Here is a 26,802-nt window from a genome sequence, read left to right on the forward strand (position 1 = left end):
TCAGCACTGGGAGCCAATTTGCTCCAATTGAGCCATGGCTGTGGGATGGAGGGGGTAGAGAGAGAGCGAGAAGGGGGAGGAGGAAGGGTGGAGAAGCAGATGGTCACTTTTGTGTTCCCTGACTGAGAATCAAACCCAGAACATCCATCCACATGCCAGCTGATACTCTACCGCTGAGCCAACCAGGCAGGGCCAATAGGTAGAATTTTAAAAGTTCTCACCCAAGATTCCTGACCCTGGTTACTCAAACACTAATCCAGGTACTGCTTGAAGAGAATTTATAGATGGAACTAAGATTACTCATCATCTTAAAAATAGTGAATTTGTCTTGGATTATCTCAATGAGCCAGAGTAATCACATGGACTCATAGAAGCAACATTAAAAAGCGGAGGGGTGCCTGACCAGGTGGTGGTGCAGTGGATAGAGCATTGGACTGGGATGTGGAAGGATCCAGGTTCGAGACCCCGAGGTCACCAGCTCAGCTTGAGCGCAGACTCATCTGGCTTGAGCAAAAGCTCACCAGCTTGGACCCAGGGTCACTGGCTCCAGCAAGTCTGCTGAAGGCCCACGGTCAAGGCACATATGAGAAAGCAATCAATGAACAACTAAGAAGTTGCAACACGCAACGAAAAACTAATGATTGATGCTTCTCATCTCTCCGTTCCTGTCTGTCTGTCCCTGTCTATTCCTCTCTCTGACTCTCTCTCTGTCTCTGTAAAAAAAAAAAAAAAAAAAAAGCAGAGGGGTTAGTCAGGAGACTCAGCAGGAGAGATAGTCAGAAGGGAAAGTCAAAAAGATTCAAAGCATGAGGACTTGACCCACCGTTGTTTGGGTAGAAGATGGAGGAAGAGGATCAAGGAAATCAGGTGGTCTCTAGAAGCTGAGAATGACCCTCAGACTTAAACGTACAAAAGGAAATCTCAGTCTTACAACTGAAGGGAACTGACTTCTCCAACAATCAGAATGAACTTAGAAACAGATTGCAGAAAACCAGCAGAGTTAGACTAGGCCTCATTTTCTGATTGCACAACTGTAAGCTAAAAATTCGATATTGTTTTATGCCACTAAATTTGTGTTAATTTGTTATAGCCAATGATAGAAAACCAATACAGTCTCAATCATATAGAAGCATAGCTTCCTGTCCCACACACCCAAACTTTTGACCATACTCCTCTCTTTGCCTAAAATGCTCTTTTTTTTCTTGAAGTAGCCCCTACTATTACTCTGAAATGAGTGCATCACCTCCTTTAGGAAGCTTTCCTTGATATGATTCAGTAGGAGTTAGATGCTTCTACTCTCTACTGCCTTAGTAACCTGTGCGTACCTCTACCATTGAAATTGTACACTAGAAATCATTGATTTACTTGGCTATGTTCATCTTAAAAAGGCTTCAGTAAGTTTCGATAAGGATTTACATCTTGTCTGACTTCACATCTTCAGTGATTGCTATAGTGCTTGGCACTTACAGCCCTGCAAAGCTTGACTGCTGAAGTGATGGTTGAAGGAACAGGGTTCTCAGACTACAGTCAATGAGATGAACCACAGTGTTCAACCATAAAAACTGGACAATAAATAATTTTGCCAATTTACAGAAAAGGTACAATGATTAAAATTTTCTAGTTTTCAGTTTAATCTTATAAATTGTTTTTCAGACTTTTCACCACCTGCTTGTTTTCTTAGAAGTAGTACATAAAACCACAAGAGAAAAGTAAATTATTAACCATGTAAAAACTTAGAAAAAGGCAGTGGTGCTGTGCCAAAGCATTTTTTCATGAACTTATGTTCATAGTTGTGAATTAATATTGTATGCATAACTTAATACGGTATTTCTAGTTGGTAAAATACTTCACGTGATATAAATATGGTAGTGTGTTTTGTATTACATTCCATCATGTGCTATAAATGGCCCACTGACTTCCTTCCACTCTGTTCCCTGAATCAGGTGGAGGGTCTCTGCTCTATGAAATCATGGATTTGGTCGTTTAATGGTTTGCCTGCTTCTGTTTAACATGGTGTACAATAACAACAAAAAGAATCTGGTTAATATATGAAATAAAGCAGTTCATTAGATTTCTTGCTCATTTTCAGACCTACCTAATCTATACATAATAGCTATACTTTCTTACAGTGTTATTATTAGTGCCTTTTTTCACATTCCACCTACTACCCATTTGACACAAAGCTGCACATTAAAGCGGGTCACCAGAATGTTCTGCAGCAATGTGAGACAGAAAGCATGCAAATCCAAGAGAAGCCCCCTAAGGGCATTTCAGCAGGCGGAAGGCAGAATGATCAGCAGATGATTTGACTGGAATCTCTGCTAAAACTTCCACTTTTGTGCACATGGCCTTTGGGTGCTGTGCTAATGAGCTTTGGTTAGGGCTGTGACATCTGCTCTCACAGATAGCATGGAAAGCCCTCGCCCTCCTGCACCAACACTGACAGCTGAGTCAAGGGACCCCTGTTGACCTGCCTTCCCATAAACCTTATGCCTACATAAAAGTGATCAGAATATTTTTATCCCCTTGGGGAACTTAGGTTGGCAAACCAAGAAAAGGGAGTCCTGAGATTATTCTTCACTCTACGTGTTTGTTTAATGGATAGCCAGTCTCTCTGAGCTGTGAAATGCACAGAAAAAAACAGGAGACTCTGGAGGCATGCGCATGTGAATTGCTTACTGCCAAACATCCCCATATGTTGTGTTACACTCAACCAGTTTGCCTATGGAACGGGGTAGGTGAACACGAGAATGACTTACTCTCATAAGAGCCTATTTTTTCAAGGAACATATGTTTAAAAAGTCTAGTAGTATGCAGAACTCTGCTCATTTAAACAATTTTGACTAGCCACATTGTGTATCTAGGAGGTCTTCATTTTACAGACTCTAATAGAAGGGTTCTCTTAGCACTCTTCACGTTATAATGATTTGGTGGAAGAAAACCAAAATAAGCAAAGGTTATAAATTTGTAAAAAAAGTATATAAAAAGATAATAATGACACCACAAAAGCAAAATCAGTTTCCTCTCCCAATCTCCCAAAGCCCCTTAGAACTGATATTGTTACTCCGTGTGTGTGCGCTCAGCACTTTAGAAGCACATTAAAATTTCATTTCATGAGAGTACAACTAGATCGTGGTTCTCCAGTGGACAGAAGGAGTCACCCTAGCTTTAGGCATGCCTGACTTACTTGTTCACAGTGACTTAAGAAGTGCAAGAACCTGGGAGGGTATGTAAAACAATTATCCTATCCAGCAGCGAGTTCATGTTTAGGCATCCTTCTTATTTAATTCTCAAGGCACTCAAGTTTTCTATTACATGTTAGTTTCTTGCACAGATGGACTCTCACTAGGGAGGTTTCTGAAAACTATTTAATGTGCACATGCTTTTTAATTGTAGCCAGACTTCTATATTTGCATATTTATTTTTCCCATATTGTGAATGAAAAGAGGTAAATAGGAAAAAAAATCAACATCTTCATGACCTTTAATATTTCTTCTGTTCCTTTTATCTATATAGTTATCAAAGAAGAAATTTTATGTTTCTATATTATGATAGTATATTATTTTATGTTATATCTTATAAGAGAATAATTTTGGCTATGTAGGTTCTCATATTATACCCCTTAGAACTGATATTGTTCACCTAATATTTATTTGTGTACTTAATCATTTATTAAATATTTGATAGCCCCTGGGACATAAAGGGCATATATTTTCAATGCTTGGCACTCAGTAATGTGTTTTGAATTAACACTATGTGCCAAACAAAGGAAGAGTGGGGGAATTCAAGTTGAATATGTTGGGACCTCTAACCAGAAGGAACTCATAGTCTAATGAGAGAAAGGGGTATGCTGCATTTTTGCTTGGTCTTGAGTCTTGGGTCATAAATAAAATTAAACAAAGAAGTGGGTAGCTTCTCAGGCAAATTTGAGGATTAATCATCTGCTGCCCTTAAATAATCATCAATATTTTTCAGGGGGAGGTGGCTGTTTTATGTATGGGTTGTAGTGTATTAAGCAGAGAGATCCTCTGCAAAACTCTTAACTCATATGGAACTTTAAACAGTGATTTACTTAGCATTGATCTGTCTATCCACTAAGCCTAAAGAAAAATCAATCTAGCTAACTTTATACCTCAAGAAGAGGCTGATGAAATTAAATCCTTACTTTAGGTGAATCTGAGAGTGACGTCGTAAGAAATGAAGTAAAATAATCCAACCTGGTATTTGTGGGAGGAAGATGCACACAGAACCCTTTCCAGAAAGTATTTACCCCAGCTTTTTTTTAATTTCCATTTGCATGAAATGTTTTTTTTTCCATCCTTTTACCTTCAACCTATGTGCATCTTTTGTTTTAAGGTGTGTCTCTTGTAGACAGCATATGTACGGGTCCTGTTTTCTTATCCATGCAGCTACCGTATGTCTTTTGATTGGATCATTTAATCCATTCACAGTTAAGTTTATTATTGATATGTAGTTGTTTATTGCCATTTTATTCTTTAAAGCTGTATTCCTCTTTTGCTATATTCTTTTCCCACTTTGATCTGTTTACACCATGCCCCTTAACATTTCCTGCAGCATTGGTTTGGTTGTAATGAATTCCTTGAGGTTTTTTTTTGGTCTGGGAAACTTTTTATTTCTCCTTCAATTTTAAATGATAGCCTCGCTGAATAAAGTAGTCTCGGTTGTAGGTTCTTGTTCTGCATTACTTTGAATATTTCTTGCCATTCCCTTCTGGCTTCAAGTGTTTCTGTTGAGAAGTCGGATGTCATCCTTATGGGGGCTCCTTTGTAGGTGATAGCCTTTTTCTCTCTCGCAGCTTTTAATATTTTCTCTTTATCACTTAGCTTTGGTATTTTAATTATGATGTGTCTTGGTGTAGGTTTCTTTGGGTTTCTTTTTAATGGAGTTCTCTGTGCTTCTTGAATTTGTGAGAGTTTATCCTGCATTAATTTAGGGAAGTTTTCAGCTATGATATGATTGAACAAAGCCTCTATCCCTTGTTCTTTCTCTTCTTCTTCAGGAACCCCTATGATGTGGATGTTATTTTTCTTCATGTTGTCACAGAGCTCTCTAAGAGTTTCCTCAGACTTTTTGAGTCTCTTTTCTTTTTTCTTCTCTGCTTTCATCCCTTCATTCCAGTTGTCCTCCAACTCGCTGATTCGATCCTCAGCTCTATCCATTCTGTTTTTAATTCCTTCCATTGTGGTCTTCATTTCTGATATTGTATTTGTCATCTCCGACTGATTCTTTTTTAATAGTTCAATATCCTTTTTTATATTTGCTATTTCCTTATTTAGGTGTTCATGATGACCATCCATTGTTGTTCTAAGATCCCTAAGCATCCTTACAATCATTATTTTAAACTCCGCATCCAGAAGTTTGATTATTTCCATATCACTCAGTTCATCTCCTGAAGGTTTCTCTTGTGGTTTCATTTGGATTGCACTTCTTTGTCTTCTCATTGTGTCTGTGTGTTTGGGTGTTTTATTTGTAGAGTTGGTTGAGTCTAGGCTTGGTGTTGTCTGCCTCCAGTTTTCATTTGTGTTGTTCCTAGGTCTTCTTGGGTTGGCATCAGCTATTATCTGTAACCCACTTTCGAATTTGGGCTGCTTTCAAGTCTTGATTTGTTTGTTTGTTTGTTTTTTTTTTTGTTTTTTTTTTTCATTTTTCTGAAGCTGGAAACAGGGAGAGACAGTCAGACAGACTCCCGCATGCGCCCGACCGGGATCCACCCGGCACGCCCACCATGGGGCGACGCTCTGCCCACCAGGGGGCGATGCTCTGCCCATCCTGGGCGTCGCCATGTTGCGACCAGAGCCACTCTAGCGCCTGGGGCAGAGGCCACAGAGCCATCCCCAGCGCCCGGGCCATCTTTGCTCCAATGGAGCCTTGGCTGCGGGAGGGGAAGAGAGAGTCAGAGAGGAAAGCGCGGCGGAGGGGTGGAGAAGCAAATGGGTGCTTCTCCTGTGTGCCCTGGCCAGGAATCGAACCCGGGTCCTCCGCACGCTAGGCCAACGCTCTACCGCTGAGCCAACCGGCCAGGGCGATTTGTTTGTTTTTTTAACAGGTGATTGTTTTGTTTGCTGATCTCAGCAGGGGGCTTATTTGAAACTGTATCCAGGAATGCGGTGGGTGTGACCTGAGGCTCTGAAGTCCTCTTTTGCCAGTTAATCTCTCTGGGGGCGGGTTGCTTTCTCAGCTTCAGTAGGGGGAAGTGTATCTCAGATCTCCATGGAGACCTGAGTTACTGCCCCTCCTCCCCACTTCTTGTTTTCAGCTGTGTCTTGTTGCGCTGATTGGAGCTGGAGAGATGTCTGTATCTCTGTGACCTGGAAGTACTTTTGTATTTTGCTTTGTGGAAGGATCAGCCCCTCCCCCAATTATGGCTGCCTCCAGCACTGAATGAGTCAGCTTTTCATGTCATCACCTGTATTCCTCTTCCCCTCACCATCCGTCTCTCTCTCTCTCTCTCCTTTCTTTTTGGAAGACAAGCGAGCCCTTTCAACACACCTCGTTCCCTGGTCGCCAGGCAAGTGGCTGTGAGCAGTATTTACTGCTCTTTTCTTTGGCGTGAGAGCCCAGCCTCACCCCCCTCCCCCCCGTTCCTGTAAGCAGGGGAGATTCAGGTGCTCCCTACCAGGTTTGTTGTGGCTTCGTCTTTGCTCCTTGGTTTTTGAAAGCTGTTCTTGTAGCCCAGATTTGGTTTTTCACGCTGATTTTTTATAAATTAGTTTATAATCCAGTTCGGTGGTGTGAGCTGGGAGTCTGTGCGTCTGCCTACTCTGCTGCCATCTTCAGGTCCTCCAGAAAGTATTTAAAAGGGGGCTCTGAAATGCAATACAGTGGTTGGAAACACCTTACCTGGCAGGCAGGCATGTAGAGCCAGGCCTTAAAGATCACCTTAAATTGCCTGGCCAGTGTGAACTTCTTACATCTCCATGTCTGATTTTAGTTATTCCAAATTTTGGCTCCTCTCTTTTTAGGCATGTGGTTCCGTTTTCCCTCTCAGTGGCTCTGGTTAGATTCCATTTGACTTTGTGCTTTCTGCTTACTCTTTGCTGCTAATCCTGATTCAGTTTTCCTTATTGTTTTTCTGGTCCTATTTTTACTCTCACTCCATTTCATTGCCATGTTCAAGGGCCCCTTAACTTGGTAAAGAGACAGAATCTGAGAGTATTGGCAGGTGACCTTGGTTTCTACAGCAACTCAGTTTTAACTTTGCAATTTTTAGGGGCCAGAGGGCCAAGGATCTCCTCATCAGGCTTGACCAGTTAGTTCTTCTTGATTCTTGTCTTCGTAAATCAGTGGATAAATAGAGGGGATCAGTGGACTGGAGACAAGCCTCCTGGCTCCTGATGCTTTCTGTTTTGTACAAACGTCTCCCACATGCAGTCCACTTGCTTAAATGTTACCCCCCCACTGAGTACTTCCATCTTCTGCCCTTCTCTCCCCCTTGTCCTGCTGTCTGTCCTCCCATGCTCATTTCTTTTAAATTTTTCCCCGTCATACCTCATATAACATGATATGTAGCTTATATTTGTTATTTAAAATTCTCTTCCACTAGAATCTAAATACCATAATTTTTGCTTGTTTTCACTAACATAGCCCGAGGATCTAGAATAGTGCTTTAGCACATAGATTATCCTTACTAAATGTTTATTCAATAAACGAGTGAATGACTTCCATGTCCATCCACATTATTGCCATAATTAGAAAAGAGCATATTTTGCATTCTTAATATTTATTTACAATATCTGTTTGCAGGAAATCTTTTCTTCAATCAAGTGTTAGTTCAGAAAATGGTATTTCTTTCTACAGAATGAAAGGATTAGTTGTTATTGTAAAAAATATATAGAAATATTTGCGAAAAGGGCTTAGATAAGTTAGACATACTAAAAGAATATTGGACTTGCTTCTGTACAGTAGTATACTCTGGGAAATAAAGGTATTTACCTTAGGCTCATGTTATCATGAACATGAATTTTATTAACTTGTTTGCAATGTACGAAAGGATATGACAGCATGCTATACCTGAAAGATAAAACTAAATATTGTCTAGCTACTCCTCCATAAAACAAATATGTCTCTGTAACCTGCAATGCTTAAAGGTCTATGTGTTAAAAGGAAAGGGAAAAGGCTCAGAAATGTAAATGGGAAAAGAAAAGCAGTGATGTATTGCTATTCTTCAACACTCAGGGAAAGAACTAAGAAGTGCTATCACAATGAACTTGTCTGCATCGCTCTAAGGGGACACAGAGCTTATTTTAGAAAAATTAGATTGATTTTATCAATAAAAATCCAGAGTTTTAATAATTGCTGCTGAATTCTTAGAAACTGTGTGCTAAATTGGTGAAATGGTTGAAAATGTGTGACATTCTGGGTTTACCTATTTTTAAGTAAATAGCAACCAAGCATGATTTTTGACAGAAGGTTCAAAGGCATTATGCCAAAAGCTGATTAAATTGCTCAATTAAGTGAGCAGAGGTAACAAACAGGACCAGCTGTAGCCCAAGGACTGGGCCATGCCAGCTGTGTGCACACAGTGTGGTATATAGAAGAGCCAATTTTGGGAAAGTAATAATGAAAATGACCACTCAAGGAATTTAATAAAATGGGCAACCCACTTTCATGATATCCAAACACTTTTAAAATATAGCATCCAAAATGCTAAGATTTTGGAAAAAACAACTTTGGGTTTCGGGAGTGGTTTGTTTTACAGAAAATATTCTTGTTGAGTTTCTTACACAAGCCACATAGATATAAGGCAAAAATAATGTCGCTTCAAATCATGGTTCTCTCTGAAAGGTGTGTAGCAAATCACTTGTGCAACTTTGAAAAACACCTAGTCCTGGATTCTACTCCAGGTAGGTGAGATCTGAAAACCCTGAGTGAGGCTCAGCAGTTGGGCAATAGGAACTTTATCCAGGTCATTCTGATACTTGTTGCTGACTTCTTTTCACTAAAGAAAGAGAAACCATTTATCTAGATTCTAGATAATAACTAGAAAAATATCTAAATAAATTAAGACAATATATGGAGTAAGAAACAGATAATACGTAATTATTTTAGTTAAATACCCCTCAGATTTACAAATCTTTGTTCACAATTCTGAAATCTAAAAAGCTTGGAAAAGAACACCGACAGAAAAAATTTTAAACAACCCTCTCAGTGGCAAAACCTGCTCTGCCCCCGTTCAGTTTTGTTGAAATCATATTTGAAGTAAGAAATCTGAAGCTCTTTGTTTATTTATCTCACTATGTGTGACAGTCATGTGTTTTGTTACATAAACGTTAGCATATTTTATGATGGAGGTGTACCTGATGAACTGTATACGTACAATATTGCCTATTTAGAATCTGAATAATTCTAATCCTAAAATGCATCTGGCCCCCAATAGCTTCAGGATAAGAGATGGTAGACCTGTAGTAATGGCTTCAGTTGACATGTATTTTTCTGTCTGTCATGCATCAAACTGATTTGAGTGCATTCTACTGCTTGATTCTAAACTCCATGAGGGGAGGGACTCTGATATGCTCACCTTGTACAGTAATAACTTTACACACTGGATTATTTAAAATAGTATCTTCCCAGGTCTATATTAGTCAGGGTTCACAGAAAAACAGAACACACACACACACACACACACACACACACACACACACACGTATAAATCTATCTATCTGCCATCAGTCTAATCTATCCATCATCCATCCATCCATCCAATTATCTATCAACTTATTCTTAGAATTGGCTTATGCTTTTATGGAGGCCGAGAAGTCCTATGGTCAGCTGTTTGCACGTTGGATACCCAGGAAAGCTGATGGTTTAATTCAGCCTGAGTCTAAAACCCTGAGAATCAGAAGCACCTGTGTCCAAGGAGAACAGAATATGGGTGTTGTGGCTCTAGTAAAAGGATCAGATTTGCCCTTCCTCTTCCTTTTTGTTCTCTTCAGGACCTCCACAGATTGGATGATGCCCAGCAATCCTAGGGCAGTCTTCTTCACTCAGCTCACCAATTCAAATGCTGGTCTCTCCTGGAAACACCCTCCCAGGCACACTCATATCTAATGGTTCATCAGCAAGCTGGGCATCCCGTAGTCCAGTCAGGGTGACAGATAAAATTAATCATTACAGGGCCCCACAACAATCTTGCGAAGGATGCACAGCCTACCATACCCCAATATATGGATGAACAACCTGAGGCAAGTCAAGGAATTATCACAGTGCTCAGGAGAGAGCCACAGAGTTAGTGCTCATAAATTGAGCATTGCTTTAAAGTGAGCTGGACTAGCAATTTAATTTTTTTTTTTTTTTTTGCATTTTTCTGAAGCTGGAAACAGGGAGAGACAGTCAGACAGACTCCCGCATGCGCCCGACCGGGATCCACCCGGCACACCCACCAGGGGGCGATGCTCTGCCCATCCTGGGCATCGCCATGTTGCGACCAGAGCCACTCTAGCGCCTGAGGCAGAGGCCACAGAGCCATCCCCAGCGCCTGGGCCATCTTTGCTCCAATGGAGCCTTGGCTGCAGGAGGGGAAGAGAGAGACAGAGAGGAAGGTGCAGCGGAGGGGTGGAGAAGCAAATGGGTGCTTCTCCTGTGTTCCCTGGCCGGGAATCGAACCCGGGTAGCAATTTAATTTTTAATTTAATTTTTTCTCCCTGTAAGTAAAGGAGTGTGTGATGGTCAAACAAACAAACCAAAAAAAAAAACCACCTTTGAAACAGAAAATATTTAATAAGCATATAAAATATATAAACATTTTCCAAATCATAGAGGAGAGTAACGATGGGGGTGGGTTTGGGAGAAAAGGATGATTACAATGCAGGCTCATTCCCTCTTCAGTGGTAGTGTCTTCATACACAGCAACCAAGTCCTCAGCACCCCATTCTGGGCCCCATGCCTCCTTCTCTGACTGCATTGTCTTTCAAGATATGTTAGATACCCAGTGTTTTCACTATTTTCATAAGGGGATTGTCATTTTTCAAATGCAAGTGTAAGTAAGAGAAGAGGATTAAGAATAAAAGGGGGCCCTGGCCGGTTTGCTCAGTGGTAGAGCGTCGGCCTGGCATGTGGAAATCCTGGGTTTGATTCCCAGTCAAGGTACACAGGAGAAGCACCCATCTGCTTCTCTACCCTTCCCCCTCTCCTTCATCTCTCTCTCCTTGAGGACCCTCCCGCAGCCAAGGCTCCATTGGAGCAAAGTTGACCCTAACGCTGAGGACGGCTCCAGGGCCTCTGCCTCAGGAGCTAGAATGGCTTTGGCAGCAATGGAGTGACGGCACAGATGGGCAGAGCATCATCCCCTGGTGGGCATGCCGGATGGATCTTGTCGGGCACATGCAGGAGCCTGTTTGACAGCCTCTCACTTCTAACTTCGGAAAAATACAAAAAAAAAAAATTAAAAATAAAATGGGACCCTGGTCGGTTGGTTCAATGAATAGAGCATCAGCCTAGTATGCGGATATCTCAGGTTTGATCCCCAGTCAGGGCACACATGAAAAGTGACCACCTGCTTCTCTTTCCCTTCTTCTCATCCTCTCTCTCTTCTCTTCCTGCAGCCAGTGGCTTGGCTGGTTTGAGTGTCGGCTTGGGCATTGAGTATAGCTCAGTTGGTCTGACTGTCAGCCTGAGGCACTGAGAATAGCTCAGCTGGTTAGAGCATTGGCCCTAGACGGAGGTTGCCAGGTAGATCCCAGTTGGAGCACAAGTGGGAGTCTGTCTCACTATCTTCCCTCCTCTCACTTAAGAAAAAGAATACAATGGCCTAATTTGGCTGTAGTACTAAATTGTTCTATGCAAGCCATGAAATTTCTCTGTGTCTGCTTCTCCAATTGTGAAATGCAGATTGTCAAACTTGTCCAACACCAATAAATGATATTTCTGAGTGCTTTGAAAATTTTTGTGCATTTAATGCAAGTGAAGTATTGGCTGAATACATTGAGTGAACAAAATATGTTTCCACAAAAATATTCTGAAAAATACATGATAAATTATTCATTGTGTAACCAGAAAAATAACCTTCAGGTCTGACTGCCTGTCGCCAACAAAAGCCAAATTCGTGACACAGGTGCTGATGAGAAAGAAAGAGGTTTATTCAAGTGCTGGCCACTTGATAAGATGGGGGGACTCCTGTCCTCAAAAATACATCTTACTTTTTTGGTGCAGGCAGGTTTTTTGATAAAGTGGGAGAAGGAGGGAGAATGAACAAAAATAAAAGAAAGGAATCAAAAGGAGCGGGCTGAGAGTTCTGTGCTGAGAAGGGCTATGTGCAGGCTAGCCTAGTGTGTTCAGATAACTGCTTGAAGGTCAGCACATCTCCCAGAGCTGGCCTATCTCCAGGTCAGAGTTTGCTTCTTTGGTTGTTACAGGAATTGAAACTAGCAAGTAACGTATAAACTCGTGTTTTTGTTCTTTGTAGTAGGTTTGCACACATTTCCACAGTCAAGTTGCCCTCTTGGCCTTGAGAAGGAATCAGAACTGCAATCCCAGCAGGGTGGGAGTGAGGCAGGGCAGGGCTGAGGCGCAGCTCCGCTTATGCTTATTTTTCTTGCTCAGATGTTAACCTTTTGTGTGTGTCAGTTGGAGGAGCGCAGGCCATTTCACTGTAACCAGGACTTGACCAGAGGTGAAGGCACAGGACTGAATGTGTACTCTTCATTTTTTACAGAATACATAACTGTAATCATCAAACTAGTAATATCAAATCATGCTTAGAAGAGCAACAAATTGGATTTAACATTTTACAGAAATTTTTTTATAAGCTTACTTTGTTAGTACATTTTATTTAATTCTATTTTATGGCTAGTCAGACCAATATCAGTAAATCAGTAATATAACATATTTAGTCCCAGTTACAGTTATAGTAAAACATTGATATTACTAAAATTAGACACATAGTACATTGGCTAAGTGCTTCAGCTTCAGAGCCTGGCACTCCTGCATTTAGTCTGCATGCTGGCCCTGCCACACCGTGACCGCAGACCACTTATCTAGCCTCTTCAAGCAGAATGTTCCTGTTCTATAAAACTGGGAATGTAGCAACACCTAGATCATGGAGAAAAATGCATAATTGGTTGTCAATAAACATGTGTTAAGCTCTCAAACATATGAAGTAAAAATTTGATTAGCCTTTTCTCTGCATCAGATTAATTAAAGGTAAGAATGAGGTGTGGGGAGGGGAGGCATTTCTCAAGTGCAACCAGCTTCTATACTTGTAGACTTGAAAACAAAACAGAGAGTCCATGGGGTACATTGGACTGTGCACCACCTTTGAACATTATTGGCTATCTTTATTCTTTCTAGAATTAATTTTTTTCTGGGTGTTAATCATTCCTTTATAGAATTAATGATGAAAATTTGAATTCTTTGTTAAAATACTAGGTTCTTTTAAGTGTTAATGTGAGAATGATAGAAAAGGTGTGGAAAATTTCATTGTTCTTGGAATATGGTGAACTGGTAAAACCAGGAGGAAGCAACAACAATAACAACTACCACCTCCAAATACAAAATAGCTTGGCTATATTTATTTTTTTTAATCAAACAAATATAATAAAAAAACAGCAATCTTTTCAAAACCATTGTCTTTTTTTATGAAATAAAGTCTATCCTTAGAGAATAAAAATAAAATGTGACGCAAATCAGATAAGTAAAGAGAGAAACAGTGACTGGCCTAAGCATCTACCAATCATTAGTGACTCAAGGCTCTTGCTTTTACACTTATATGAGGGAAAACAGACAGAACTGAAGGCCCAGACAAGGTATGTTGTCAAATCAGAAACAGTCAACATAAAAGCTGAGAACCCTTGCTTGACCAGGTGGTGGTGCAGTGGGTAGAGCGTTGGACTGGGATGCGGAAGGACCCAGGTTCGAGACCCCGAGGTCTCCAGCTTGAGCGTGGGCTCATCTGGCTTGAGCAAAAAAAAAGCTCACTCGCTTCTCTGGCTCAGGCAAGGGGTTGCTTGGTCTGCTGAAGGCCTGCGGTCAGGCACATATGAGAAAGCAATCAATGAACAACTAAGGTGTCGCAACAAAATCTGATGATTGATGCTTTTCATCTCCCTCCATTCCTGTCTGTCTGTCCCTATCTATCCCTCTCTCTGACTCTCTCTCTGTCCTTGTTAAAAAAAAAAAAAAAAAAAAAAAGCTGAGAACCCTGAAAAGCTTCATTCTCAATGTGAATTTGACTAAAAAAAAAAATGCCTGAAGTAGGGAGGCACATTAGAAACTTGGTTGTCTTGTCATAGGTTCTGGAGAGAGGAGAAAATAAAAATCTGTCCTGAGAATTTATAACCATAAGCTATTCCTCAAGTGGGTAGATGGCCCGATTCTCACCACCTTCAGGTTTGTTAAAACTCCACATAGTAAGAATTTATTTTAGAGTGATTCCTGGTTAGACATTTCTTTAGATCTTTCACAGAACAAAGCATGAATTCTCTCTGGAGGAGCACATTCACAAATGACCTCTTAAAATACCTTCACAAACAAAATGCCAATAAATGGCTAAAAAATTTAAAATTACTAAACATACAAGGAAACAAGTATATGAGTAATAGCAGCTAACAAAATTACACCCACACAGATTTGTTTTTAGAATTATCTATATAGAACATAAAATAGTAATTTCAAATAATCAACTAAAAAGGAATTGAAATTATAAGCCAGGAATGAAGGGGTCATTTGGAATGGCCCAAACATAACTTTTATGAATAAAATTATATAATGATTAAAATGAAAAATTTAATTGTTGTGTCAACGAACGTGTTAGACAAAGGTAGATAATTAGTTAAGTATAAAATACATGTGAAATATGTTTCTCCAAAGTGGGGTACAAAGAAATAGAAAATATCTAAAAGAAAGTAAGAGATATGAAGTGAGTTCTAATGTAGATCTAATCAAAGTTCCAAAAGCTAAAGAGAAGACGGGAGAGAAGCAAATTTTTGAAGGAAAAAGAATAGGTTAAAATTTTCTCTAATTGTTGAAATGCATGAATCATCTTTGGAATTCATATTATGCTCAAAACAGAAAAAATTCTCATACCTAGAAACATTAAAGTGAACACTAAAGGGAAAATAACTTTAGAAGTAATAAGAATTTTCAAGGAAATGCCAGACAATGACCTGTAAAGAAATGACAGATAATTGATTTCTACCTAGCAACTATGAAGGCCAAAAGAAGATCTTCCATATGCTAAAAAATGGAATGAAGGAAATAAAGATATGAGCATAAGTTAATATAATAAAGATAAAGAGCGAATTAAAATTTTGAAAGCCTAATAAAATTGACAAATCTTTATAACATTAATCAATATTAAAAGAAAAAGGTACAAATTAGTCATATAAAATAAAAAATACCAGAAGAATGGAGATAAAAGGTATAACTATATGCTTCACTCTAGATAAACCTCAGAAAAACAACGTTGAGAAAAAAAAAAAAAAAAAGAAAGCAAAGCCCTGGCCTGTTGGCTCAGTGGTAGAGCGTCGGCCTGGCGTGCAGAAGTCCCGGGTTCGATTTCCGGCAAGGGCACACAGGAGAAGCGCCCATCTGCTTCTCGACCCCTCCCCCTCTCCTTCCTCTCTGTCTCTCTCTTCCCCTCCCGCAGCCGAGGCTCCATTGGAGCAAAGATGGCTCGGGCGCTGGGGATGGCTCCTTGGCCTCTGCCCCAGGTGCTGGAGTGGCTCTGGTCATGACAGAGCGACGCCCCGGAGGTGCAGAGCATCGCCCCCTGGTGGGCAGAGCGTTGCCCCTGGTGGGCGTGCCGGGTGGATCCTGGTCGGGCGCATGCGGGAGTCTGTCTGACTGTCTCTCCCCGTTTCCAGCTTCAGAAAAATACAAAAAAAAAAAAAAAAAAAAAGCCAGATATACGAAAATTATACTGTATTATTCTGTAAACTATTAATGTAAGGTATTTTTCCCCACCGAGAAGGAATGAAGGGGCCAGAGCCACCAAGTGTGGAATAACAAAAGGCTTTATTGAGTACAGCGCATCCCGCCTGGCAAGGTTCCCTGGCCCCGAAGAAAGATGGAGGCCAGGGAGGTCGCAAGGATTAAACCGCGTGGGAGATATTTAAAGGGGTCCTCTAGGGAAGTCGGGCTAATATGATGTGGTGAAATCTCACTGGCTGGCAGACGGTCACTTTTTTCCAAAGGGTTCCTGTGAGGACTCTTTTGGCACACTTGGTTGTGGGCGGTCCTAGCCAAAGTTCATGGGTCTGGGTTCCCCATGTGACCATCCCCAATTATCCACCGACCTTACAATTAATATACAAAATATATGTAGCTAAGCAATATTTTGTTATATTTATAGTTATATCCAGATGGAGAAAACCACAAATAAAAGCATGAAAATGAAAAATATACATCTAAGATTTAGGACTGTGATTACCTCTTATAGGGGTAGACAGGGTAATTTGGGGACAAGTACACAGAGGACTTCAAGACCTTTGATTTTTTTGTATTTTTTAAGGCAGTGAGAACATGCTTGTTGGGCAAACAAGTCTGTAACAAAGTGTTTTTTAGGCTTGCTTTCTTGTATTGGGGCAATGCCAAGTGTGTATAGTCTATGGAAGGCTTGCCCTCAGGGCTGCAGATTGCAAATTGCAGATTGCCTTCCTGTTGGGAGGGGAAATTGTGTTCTATTTGCTGCCTGGGAAAGGGTTTTTCCCCTAGCTGGTTTTGGCTGGAGAGTTGAGAGAGAGATGGGGGGGGGGGAGTGCTGAGAGGTGTGGGGAACCCTGGGATATCAGCCTGGCCTGTTTGGCTGGGGACTGCTGAGGCTGGTGGGGGGCCTAGGGGTCTGGAGGAAGAGTCCACAGAATGAGTCAGGGCTTTGGGAGCCCTGAGTGAGAGGGAACCGGTCTTCCCTGCCTGCTTGCTCGTCAGTCATTACGAGACTTTAGTAAATGAAATGGCCCACCATTTTCTGGCTCCACACTTTACCGTCTGCCCGAATCCAGTAAGAACCTGCATGGCCATGGATGGCAATGGCCACTGGTCTTACAATGCTCTACTATCTACTTTTATTATTTATGTATTATTTATACACTATATGCCCTTTGATATATATATACGATATATATATATATACACACATACACACACACATTTTTCAAAATAATTTTAATGAAAGCATCTTGAATAAATAGCTACATCTGAAAATTTTGATTAAAGCATACTTACTCTGTTTAATTTTTAAAATATGCCCTAAAACCAATATTTCACTTGTATTTAAAATGAAAATATTTGGTTTTATTTTAAGACAGTGAATGCTGATAATTAGGAGTTTTTATTGCCAAGATACACATTTAGAATATTGGTTTCATACTTCTAAGCTTGCTAAAGATATTATGTCAGATAGCACTCAGTCCATAGTGTTATAATTATATGTCTTCAGGCAACAGTAGAACATAGAAATAATGCTTGCTTTCACTTATAAACCATGTTACTCTCTGGCTGCCTTACTTTATAATGTCTCAAATTCTGAAAATGAAACTAAGGTGGTTATATCAGATGGATGATTATCAATCAACCTTTTCTTGGACTTACTATTTACTAACAGTAGTGTAAAGCCAGTAGCCATGGCCACCATCACAGCCGCCTGGTCAACGCAGGTTCGCATTTAATCCAGACAGACTGTAAAGAAACTGCAGAGCCAAATAGTGGGGCACCGTTTTCCTTTATTCCTAGCTCGCACCTGGCAAGCAAGTAAAGACACACAGCGGGAAAACACTTCCCTTTCCATACAGGGCTCCAAAAGCCACTGACTCATCCAAGCTTTCCTAGAATCAAAGGCGTCCACCTCACCAGCCTTATTCACCACTGTTCCCCATCTCCTTCTCCTGCACAAACTGGCTTTTGCTTCAGCACTCCACCATCTTGGCTACATCCTCTTCTCCATGTGGCCTCTCTCCCTGCTACAACATGGGCTCTTCCTCTCTACAAGAATGTTGTCACTCTCTCCAAAATGGCCTCCTAGCCCCTCCTTTTAAAACTTTTCCACACAAAAATCCCTCCCTAAACAAACATTAGCATAACTATGCCCCTTCCCAAGCAAGAAGGCAATCAGCTGTCCCACGAGGCAATGGCCATCTTTAATGAGATGAGCATAAATTAATTTATCTGCCCAAGAAGTAGGAATGTCAACCCAGTAGAACATCTTTTCATCCCACTGGCCTATAGCTTTGGATTTGTCATCTTACTGAGTTGGTGGAATATGTTGGTAAATTATTGTAATTATACGAGAGAAATGGCAGGCTACGTGGGGGTCCTGGGCCTGAGAGGCTGAGCCAGCTCCTTGGTCTCTCTCGTTACGGCCAGCACACACTGGGCATTTCATTCAGAAAACTGGAAATCTAAGACTCTTAAAATGAGATTGATTTTCCCTTTGAAAATATGCTTGCTCTTTCTGTTGTTTCAAGGGTTCCTTGCTAGATAATAGTTCTTAAAATTGCCTTTCTAAAATATTCTTCATTTCTGTTTCTATTGCCCTTCCATTCATATATGTCACATGATGATATTATTGTATATTTTGTATGATTAAAATGTCTAGTAACCATCACTTGTTTATGTGAACAAAACAGAAAATATATGCGTACTGAAAACTACTCATTCTTTCAAGCCAAAACAGAAAAAAATGTTCAATCATATAATATTGGGTTATCATCACTTGATTATTTAGCCTCTCATAAGGAATAACATGTCAGAAGATGGTGTACATATTTTTCTGCTGGCTTCTTGCTCAGCAAAATCAGTCACAACTCTCACTTTTTCATTTATTCTAAATTATAATTCAATGTGGTGGAAAGCAAATTGTATTGGGGCACATTGTATTTATTTTGCATTTGTTAACACACTATTTGAAACTCTGCAGACTTTGCTTGGGAAGGTACTTTTTGATTGTGTATATTTCTGTATTCAGGTGAGTCATGTATATTTTTCAAAATGTTCTATATTCTGAGACATGCCCAATTTCCTTACTTAATAATAAAACAGTCTATGACTCATTGTAAATCAGCAGGGATCCGGCAGTAAGGTGCAATACATCACGAAGGCAGTGCAGGCTATCATTGGAGATAATAAGCAGGTACATTAATATTCATGCTTTATGACATCCTGGTTGTGCTTCTAAAAAGCTGTAGAATACATCCTAAATTTTATGTTCACCAGTATATGTTTGTCAGTGATTTTCAGATAGTTCCAGTAACAATTCATTCAAGGCATCACTAGGTAATTTAGAAAACTTTCACCCAGGGTTTCCATTTACTTAATTATATACTCAGCTAATGTTCCTCTGTGAATGCACGTAATCCTTTCTGGTTAGAGCCTGGCTCTTTCTTTGTCTCAGCTGGAAGTGCTGTTGTGTAAGACAAATTTTAGATGCACATCTGTGTATGTGGTAGGTGCCGGGTGGGAATCAGGGGCAGCAAAAGGTGACAAGACACATTGCCCTATACAGTACAGCAGTGGTCCCCAACCTTTTTTGGGCCACGGACCGGTTTAATGTCAGAAAATATTTTCACAGACCGGCCTTTAGGGTGGGACGGATAAATGTATCACGTGACCAAGACAAGCATCAAGAGTGAGTCTTAGACGAATGTAACAGAGAGAATCTGGTAATTTTTAAAAAAATAAAACATCGTTTAGACTTAAATATAAATAAAACGGAAATAATGTAAGTTATTTATTCTTTCTCTGTGGACCGGTACCAAATGGCCCATGGACTGGTACCGGTCCGCGGCCCAGGGGTTGGGGACCACTGCAGTACAGTATTTCCCTATTGCCAGAGAGACACAATTTAGACTTTGTTTCCATACAGATGACCTAAGAAGGAAGAAGAGAAAATAATGCTATGCTACAATAGATGCAAACCAACAAAACTGGACCACAATATAAGGATCCACAAGCTGGGCACTGTCCAACATCCCTCCTCTGTTATACAATATGTCGAAACCACAAGACTTATGAAAGTGTACTATGTTTTAATCTTTAAAATATGCGATTCAGCCCTAGCCGAAGGCTCAGTTGGTTAGAGCATTGTCCTGAAGCACAGAGATTTCTGGTTCCCACTCTGGTCAGTGCACATACAAGAACAGAATGATGATCCTGTCTTTTTTTTTCTCTCCCTGCCTCTCTCTCTGAAATCAGTAAAATATATGATTTATATGTGTCCTTATTTAGTTCATTTATAAATAAATTTACAATAAAGCAGATTTATTATGCTAGTGGATCATGTGAATAAGCATGCATCTCAGGCTTAATAACACTCTTTCTTGAAATCATATTTGATTTTCTTATTTTTCCAGGGGTTGACAAAGACCATCTCTGCCTCTTTTAGAATTTTAACATTTTATCTCCTATGTCTTTCTACCTGTCCAGGGAGTGAAAGGGCAGGGTTAGAAGGAAAAGGAATGTACTCTGCCATCTCTGTACTGTTCCTCCTGCCCCAACTATTACTACCACCTTCATTAGCACCATCATCACCACTAATTGCTGGAGGAGCTTTCAATGGAGGACACAGGAAGAGTTACTGGGACTGTGCTCCTTATCCTAGCCTTTCTCATATTCCTCTTGATTCCCTCTGGTTCATCATTTATTTATCCTTTATACATTCATTCAGTAAATGTGTACTGAGAGTCTAGAACACAGCAGACACAATGCTAGATGATGGGAATAGAGTGAGAACAAAACGGACAAAATCCCTGTAATCATGGAACTTACATTCGGTGGTGGGTATATCTGCAGGATGAAGGCAGCCACTCACTTTAGATCTTTTCAGTTTTGTAGCTTATAATCAGGCTCCGAATAGATTGGCAAAATTGGAGAATGATATAGGATGCAAATTAATGCTCAATTATGTTTCACAAGTCCTCTGTGAAACTTTCATAGATTATTGCAACCCTCGGTGGCTGACCTCCATTCCCTTTGATTTTTAACACCCGCATTTTACTGTAACATTTTAACATTACACTATATCTTGATGATTTCTAACAGTTCCATATGATAGTATTGTCTTTATGGAAGAAATGAAGATGATTGACAAGTCCTTGGACTCTAAATCCAGTTTATTTAACACAATAGTCAAACGATGCTAAATGGGTAGAAATTCCAGATGTAAACAATAACACATAAATAATAATTATGGCACCTAGTGATATGTATTGTGTGCCCATAGAAAATGAATAAGAAATTGAAGTACAGAGAGATGAACTACTTTGCTCTAAATCAAAAAGTAGTAAGAACAAAACAAAATGAAACAAAAGACCAGGGCTCGTACCTGGGTAGGCTGGCGTGGAAAGGGACGTGCCGGTCTGTACCGGATCCGCGACCTGCTCAGTTATTACTTAACCTCACTGACTTATCTTTCTGTAGTGGTGACAGATGGAGAAAAATGACTTACTTTATACAGTTACTGTGACGGGTATTAAGAAAAGTACAGCTAAGAGCTTTGTATGCTACGAGGCGCTATAGCAAATGTACTAAAATACCACCCTTGCCATTGCTGCCACCACACCAGGTAGGCTCAACTCCTAGAGGAGCAAAGGTTTCACTTCGATGCCTGTACAGATCAATATCAATCGTTTACTGACTTTTCAACCTCCGCATCCATGTTTTCGCTCAGGTTGAACAATGCCATGCCCTAACATAGTTTATATTCCACTGAGAAGGACCCCGGCAGGGCATAGTGTGGAAAGGGCCATGATGATGTTAGGAGTTTTGTGCCAAGACCTGGCTAGTATAGAGGAAAGGGGAGGGTTGTGATACTCAAAGAGTTAAACTTCTTCCAGTTGTTTTTTTTTTTTAAGAAAAAAAGGACCTGCAATTTTCAATTCTTAATCTGCCTCTGGGGGAAGCATCAACAAGTATTCTGTTATACAGTGTGTCCGTAAAGTCATGGTGCACTTTTGACCGGTCATAGGACAGCAACAAAAGACGATAGAAATGTGAAATCTGCACCAAATAAAAGAAAAACTCTCCCAGTTTCATACCTATTCAGTGCAGTTCGATGTGGGCTCATGCACAGATTTTTTAGGGCTCCTTAGGTAGCTATCCCGTATAGCCTCTACAGACTCGTCACTGACTGATGGCCTACCAGAACGGGGTTTCTCCACCAAACTGCTGGTTTCCTTCAACTGCTTATCCCACCGAGTAATGTTATTCCTATGTGGTGGCGCTTCGTTATAAACGTGCCCATATTCACATTGCACTTGGGTCACAGATTCGAATTTAGCAAGCCACAGAACACACTGAACTTTCCTCTGTACCGTCCACATCTCGAATGGCATGGCCGTGGGCTGCTCCGCTGTATACACAGTGTTACGTCATCATCTGTGCATGCACACATGCTGCCACATCATCCTACAGAAACTGGGAGGGTTTTTCTTTTATTTGGTGCAGATTTCACATTTCTGTCTTCTTCTGTTGCTTTCCTGTGACCGGTCAAAAGTGCCCCATGACTTTACGGACACACTGTATTTATGCTACACGGCAACCTTTTGCATCGTTCTAGCTCTCCCTTCTCTGCATGTTTTCCCACAAAGACTGTCCTTGACCAACACCAGAATGAATGTGATTTCTCTAATGCAGAAGGTAATTGGATTTTTCTTTATTGAATGCATCCCTTTAATGACTGTCTCTGCTCCTGCCAATTTAGCAAGTAACCTGACATTGATCTGGCGATACGACTTAAAATAAACAGTTGGAAGCTTGGGGTGAACAAGACAGCTGTCTGGCATCAGAAAAGAATGTTTTTTGGCCTTATCTTGCCATTTTCCTGGGAAATCTTTTATCCTCGAATGCCATTTTTACAAAACATGCTGCTGTAATAATTTGTCATATAGCAACAGATTGCCTCCTTCTAGAAAATATAATAATTATTTCCCAGAAAGTGCCCTGGAGAAAACATTGCAAATAGAATAAAATTTACCCAATAATCATTCTGCTCCTTGAAAATATGTATTATTATGCAGACTCTTTCTGGAACAAGGTAAATATTGCTGAACAGAATTAATTAAATCTTTTAAAAAACTGGCAAAACATGAAATATTTAAGTATTTATTTACTCAACCTTGAGGTTTTGTAAAAATAAAATTTGACACAAGATTGTTATTCAAGAAGGTAACAGAACAGCAGTGAATAAAATTGTATCTGGAAAAATATAATTCTTTTCTCAAGTGGAGTTGTGATATAAAACTCTTTTATGCCCAGGGTATTTGGGATTTAAATTTTTCTGATTTTTTGAACTTATTCATTTTGTGTAACAAAATAACTCACTTGATTCATGGTTAATTTTTATTCTATCATCTTCCCTTTGTTTATTTTGATGAATATGATTTTCTTGATTGATGAAACAATTCATGCATGAGAAAAAAATCTTGTTTTAATGTGTCATGAAGAAAATAGATGAGAAAACCATTTATAAACAAGTTTCCTTTTAAAAATGTTTTTTTCATTTTGAATTCTTAATGCTCTTATTTATACTTATAAAAGTAATTAGCAGTTTAAAGAAATTGAGAGTTTATATTAAAACCACTTGCTATGTTGAATCTCTTCAACAAGGAAGCCACATTGCACAGCATTACTGCCGTTCCCAAATTAGAGCTAGCATAAAGCTGCAGTATTACTCAGTGAAGGTCAATGAACTGCTCTGATTCTCATCAACCAAGAGAGGCATGAGAGTTCCAGTTCTAGAAATGATGTTGAGAAAGAATATAAAGAAAAATGAGGATCAAATATGTCCTAAACACTGGGCTCTTTACCCACTGTTCTGATGGCATCTTTTTTTTTTTTTTTTTTTTTTTGTATTTTTCTGAAGTTGGAAACAGGGAGGCAGTCAGATAGACTCCTGCATGTGCCTGACCGGGATCCACCCAGCATGCCCACCAGGGGGCGATGCTCTGCCCATCTGGGGCGTTGCTCTGTCACAACCAGAGGCATTCCAGCACCTGAGGCAGAGGCCACAGAGCCATCCTCAGTGCCCGGGCCAACTTTGCTCCAATGGAGCCTTGGCTGTGGGAGGAGAAGAGAGAGACAGAGAGGAGGGGGGGGGATGGAGAAGCAGATGGGCACTTCTCCTGTGTGCCCTGGCCGGGAATCAAACCCGGGACTCCTGCACACCAGGCCAACGCTCCACCACTGAGCCAACCGGCCGGGGCCTGTTGACATCTTAAGTGAGCATAGCTTTAGCATGCCAGTGGAAGTTTCCAGAGACCTTTTCTGGGATGCAGTGTTGCACAAGATGGGCTTGCTTGAGAACTGATGCACCTTCTGCAGAAAGTCCAGTAGTATTGGAGGGGTCACTGATTTAGTGGGGCTCCCCACTGAATCACCATCTTGCATCACAGAGGATTAAATCTTACCCATTCCAGGTCAAGACATTGTTGGAAGTTACCCTTGAATGTTTAGTTACATTGAAACAATAAGGTTTTAAGGGGCAAAGAAAAATACACTTTAATACAAGGGTTGGAAACCTATGGCTCGCGAGCCAGATGTGGCTCTTTTGATGGCTGCATCTGGCTTTCAGACAAATCTTTAATAAAAAAAATAATAACGTTAAAAATATAAAACATGCCCTGGCCGGTTGGCTCAGCGGTAGAGCGTCGGCCTAGCGTGCGGAGGACCCGGGTTCGATTTCCGGCCAGGGCACACAGGAGAAGCGCCCATTTGCTTCTCCACCCCTCCGCTGCGCTTTCCTCTCTGTCTCTCTCTTCCCCTCCCGCAGCCAAGGCTCCATTGGAGCAAAGCTGGCCCGGGCGCTGGGGATGGCTCTGTGGCCTCCGCCTCAGGCGCTAGAGTGGCTCTGGTTGCAACATGGCGACGCCCAGGATGGGCAGAGCATCGCCCCCTGGTGGGCAGAGCATCGCCCCTGGTGGGCGTGCCGGGTGGATCCCGGTCGGGCGCATGCGGGAGTCTGACTGTCTCTCCCTGTTTCCAGCTTCAGAAAAATGGAAAATAAATAAATAAATAAATAAATAAAACATTCTCATGTATTACAATGCATTTCCTACCACTCATGTTCATGGTTGCAGGTGGCTAGAGCCAATCACAGCTGTCCCCCGGGACAACACCAAATTTTTATTGGATAATGCATAAGGTACATGGGTGTTGTATGGCTCTCACGGAATTACATTTATTTATTTATTTATTCATTTTTAGAGAGGACAGAGAGAGGGAGAGAGAGAGACAGAGAGAGAGAGAAGGGGGGGGAGGAGCTGGAAGCATCAACTCCCATATGTGCCTTGACCAGGCAAGCCCAGGGTTTCGAACCGGCGACCTCAGCATTTCCAGGTCGACGTTTTATCCACTGCGCCACCACAGGTCAGGCTCACGGAATTACATTTTAAAATATATGGCGTTCATGGCTCTCTCAGCCAAAATGGTTCCTGACCCCTGTTTTAATAGATGATAAAATGTCTTTGTTACTCTATTCAATTTATTGCATTCCATATCAGTGTTCTTAATTTTGATTCTGTCTTTTTTTGGGGTGGGTTTGAGCATTGATAAATAAAACCATAATTAATTAAATAATGTTTTCTTCTCTTGAATGGAAGGTAGATTTTCTGGGAAAAGAAAAACAATGATATGTCTGTGTGCTTATAGAATATACAAACATGTTTTCCTTTATTAGAAGAAAGAAGGAAATTTATTTTCAGTCCCATCAGTTTTTAAAAGATGCTTTTATTTCATCTATGATACTTTAGACATTTACTGAAACTAGTAATATGGATGTTGACAATGAGCAATTTACTTTGTTAATGCATTTTTTAAAAGTAAGCATGTTTATTGTAATTCACTTTATCATTTCTTCTTTGAGCAATGTTTTAGTCTTTTATAGAAAAGATCCTTAGATATTGGAAATGATACAAAGATAAATCTTCAACTCTATGATTTGAAGGCTAGTTGAGAGAAAAAGTGAACATAAGTGTAAAAAAGAAGGTGGAGAGAGATATGTAACATGAAAGGTTCAAGAACGATAGTTGGAAAGGACATTGAAGGCCTCACAATGGTAATATGACTTATGTATGTCTCAGAAGATGGGAAGAATCTGTGTGCCTGAGAAAGTTAGAACTTTTCTGAAAAAAGAAATAAAATTGCTAATTGCATGGAGGTAAGAGCATGCTAGGTTGTTGTGGGCTGTAAATGGCAAAAAGCCATTGTAGATTCGAGGCTTAGCAAAAGGCTAAGTTCTCCCCCCTCCCCCTCCATATTGGCTATGATGCTGAATATTTGCACCCACTTCACTTGCTTCCTTAAGTTGCTGGAAGCAATTTACATGCCCTTCCTCTTACTCTTTGTTTGTTCAGATGTTGGTTGATTTCGCTTATGCATGATGGGGGGATTCCTGTTTATGCCTTGGGAGAGTTCCTGTTTTTGCCTCAGATGTGTAACTTTGTATCAAGGACTTCCTTGATTTGCATATGGCTCTATAATAAAGCAAACGGGTGATGGGCCACTCCGATATTGCCATCAGCATTGAAGAGTCCTCCCGATCCCATCCTTTTTTCTTAATAAGGCTGCTTTCTTAATTCCTCACCATTCTCACTCAAGACCCAGAAGTAGGAGCCACGCTGGTCTGCAGCGTTAGGTAATTAGAATAATGTGCCATAAAACTGGGCTCAAGTATCACACCTTACACATCACTGAAGAAAAATAGGGAAAGGAGGTTAGTAATATTTTTACTGGAAATATTTAGATTTGGAGTTTCTGATTAAGTTAGCAAGAACATGGTACTGAATTTATTACGTGTTCGTCTGTATTTTGTTTCTATAGACAGGTTACTAGTATGTTAATGATACTTCCTTTTATAAG

At 40.4% G+C, this 26,802-nt stretch overlaps 1 protein-coding gene across 5 annotated transcripts in view; it reads left to right on the top strand.

Moving 5' to 3' along the window:
- Nucleotides 1-26,802, top strand: part of TMEM117 (transmembrane protein 117) — a 512,620-nt gene that overhangs the window by 321,686 nt on the left and 164,132 nt on the right. The window lies entirely within an intron of this gene.

This window comes from Saccopteryx leptura, chromosome 2 (genome assembly GCF_036850995.1).
Source record: "Saccopteryx leptura isolate mSacLep1 chromosome 2, mSacLep1_pri_phased_curated, whole genome shotgun sequence".
NCBI lineage: Eukaryota > Metazoa > Chordata > Mammalia > Chiroptera > Emballonuridae > Saccopteryx > Saccopteryx leptura.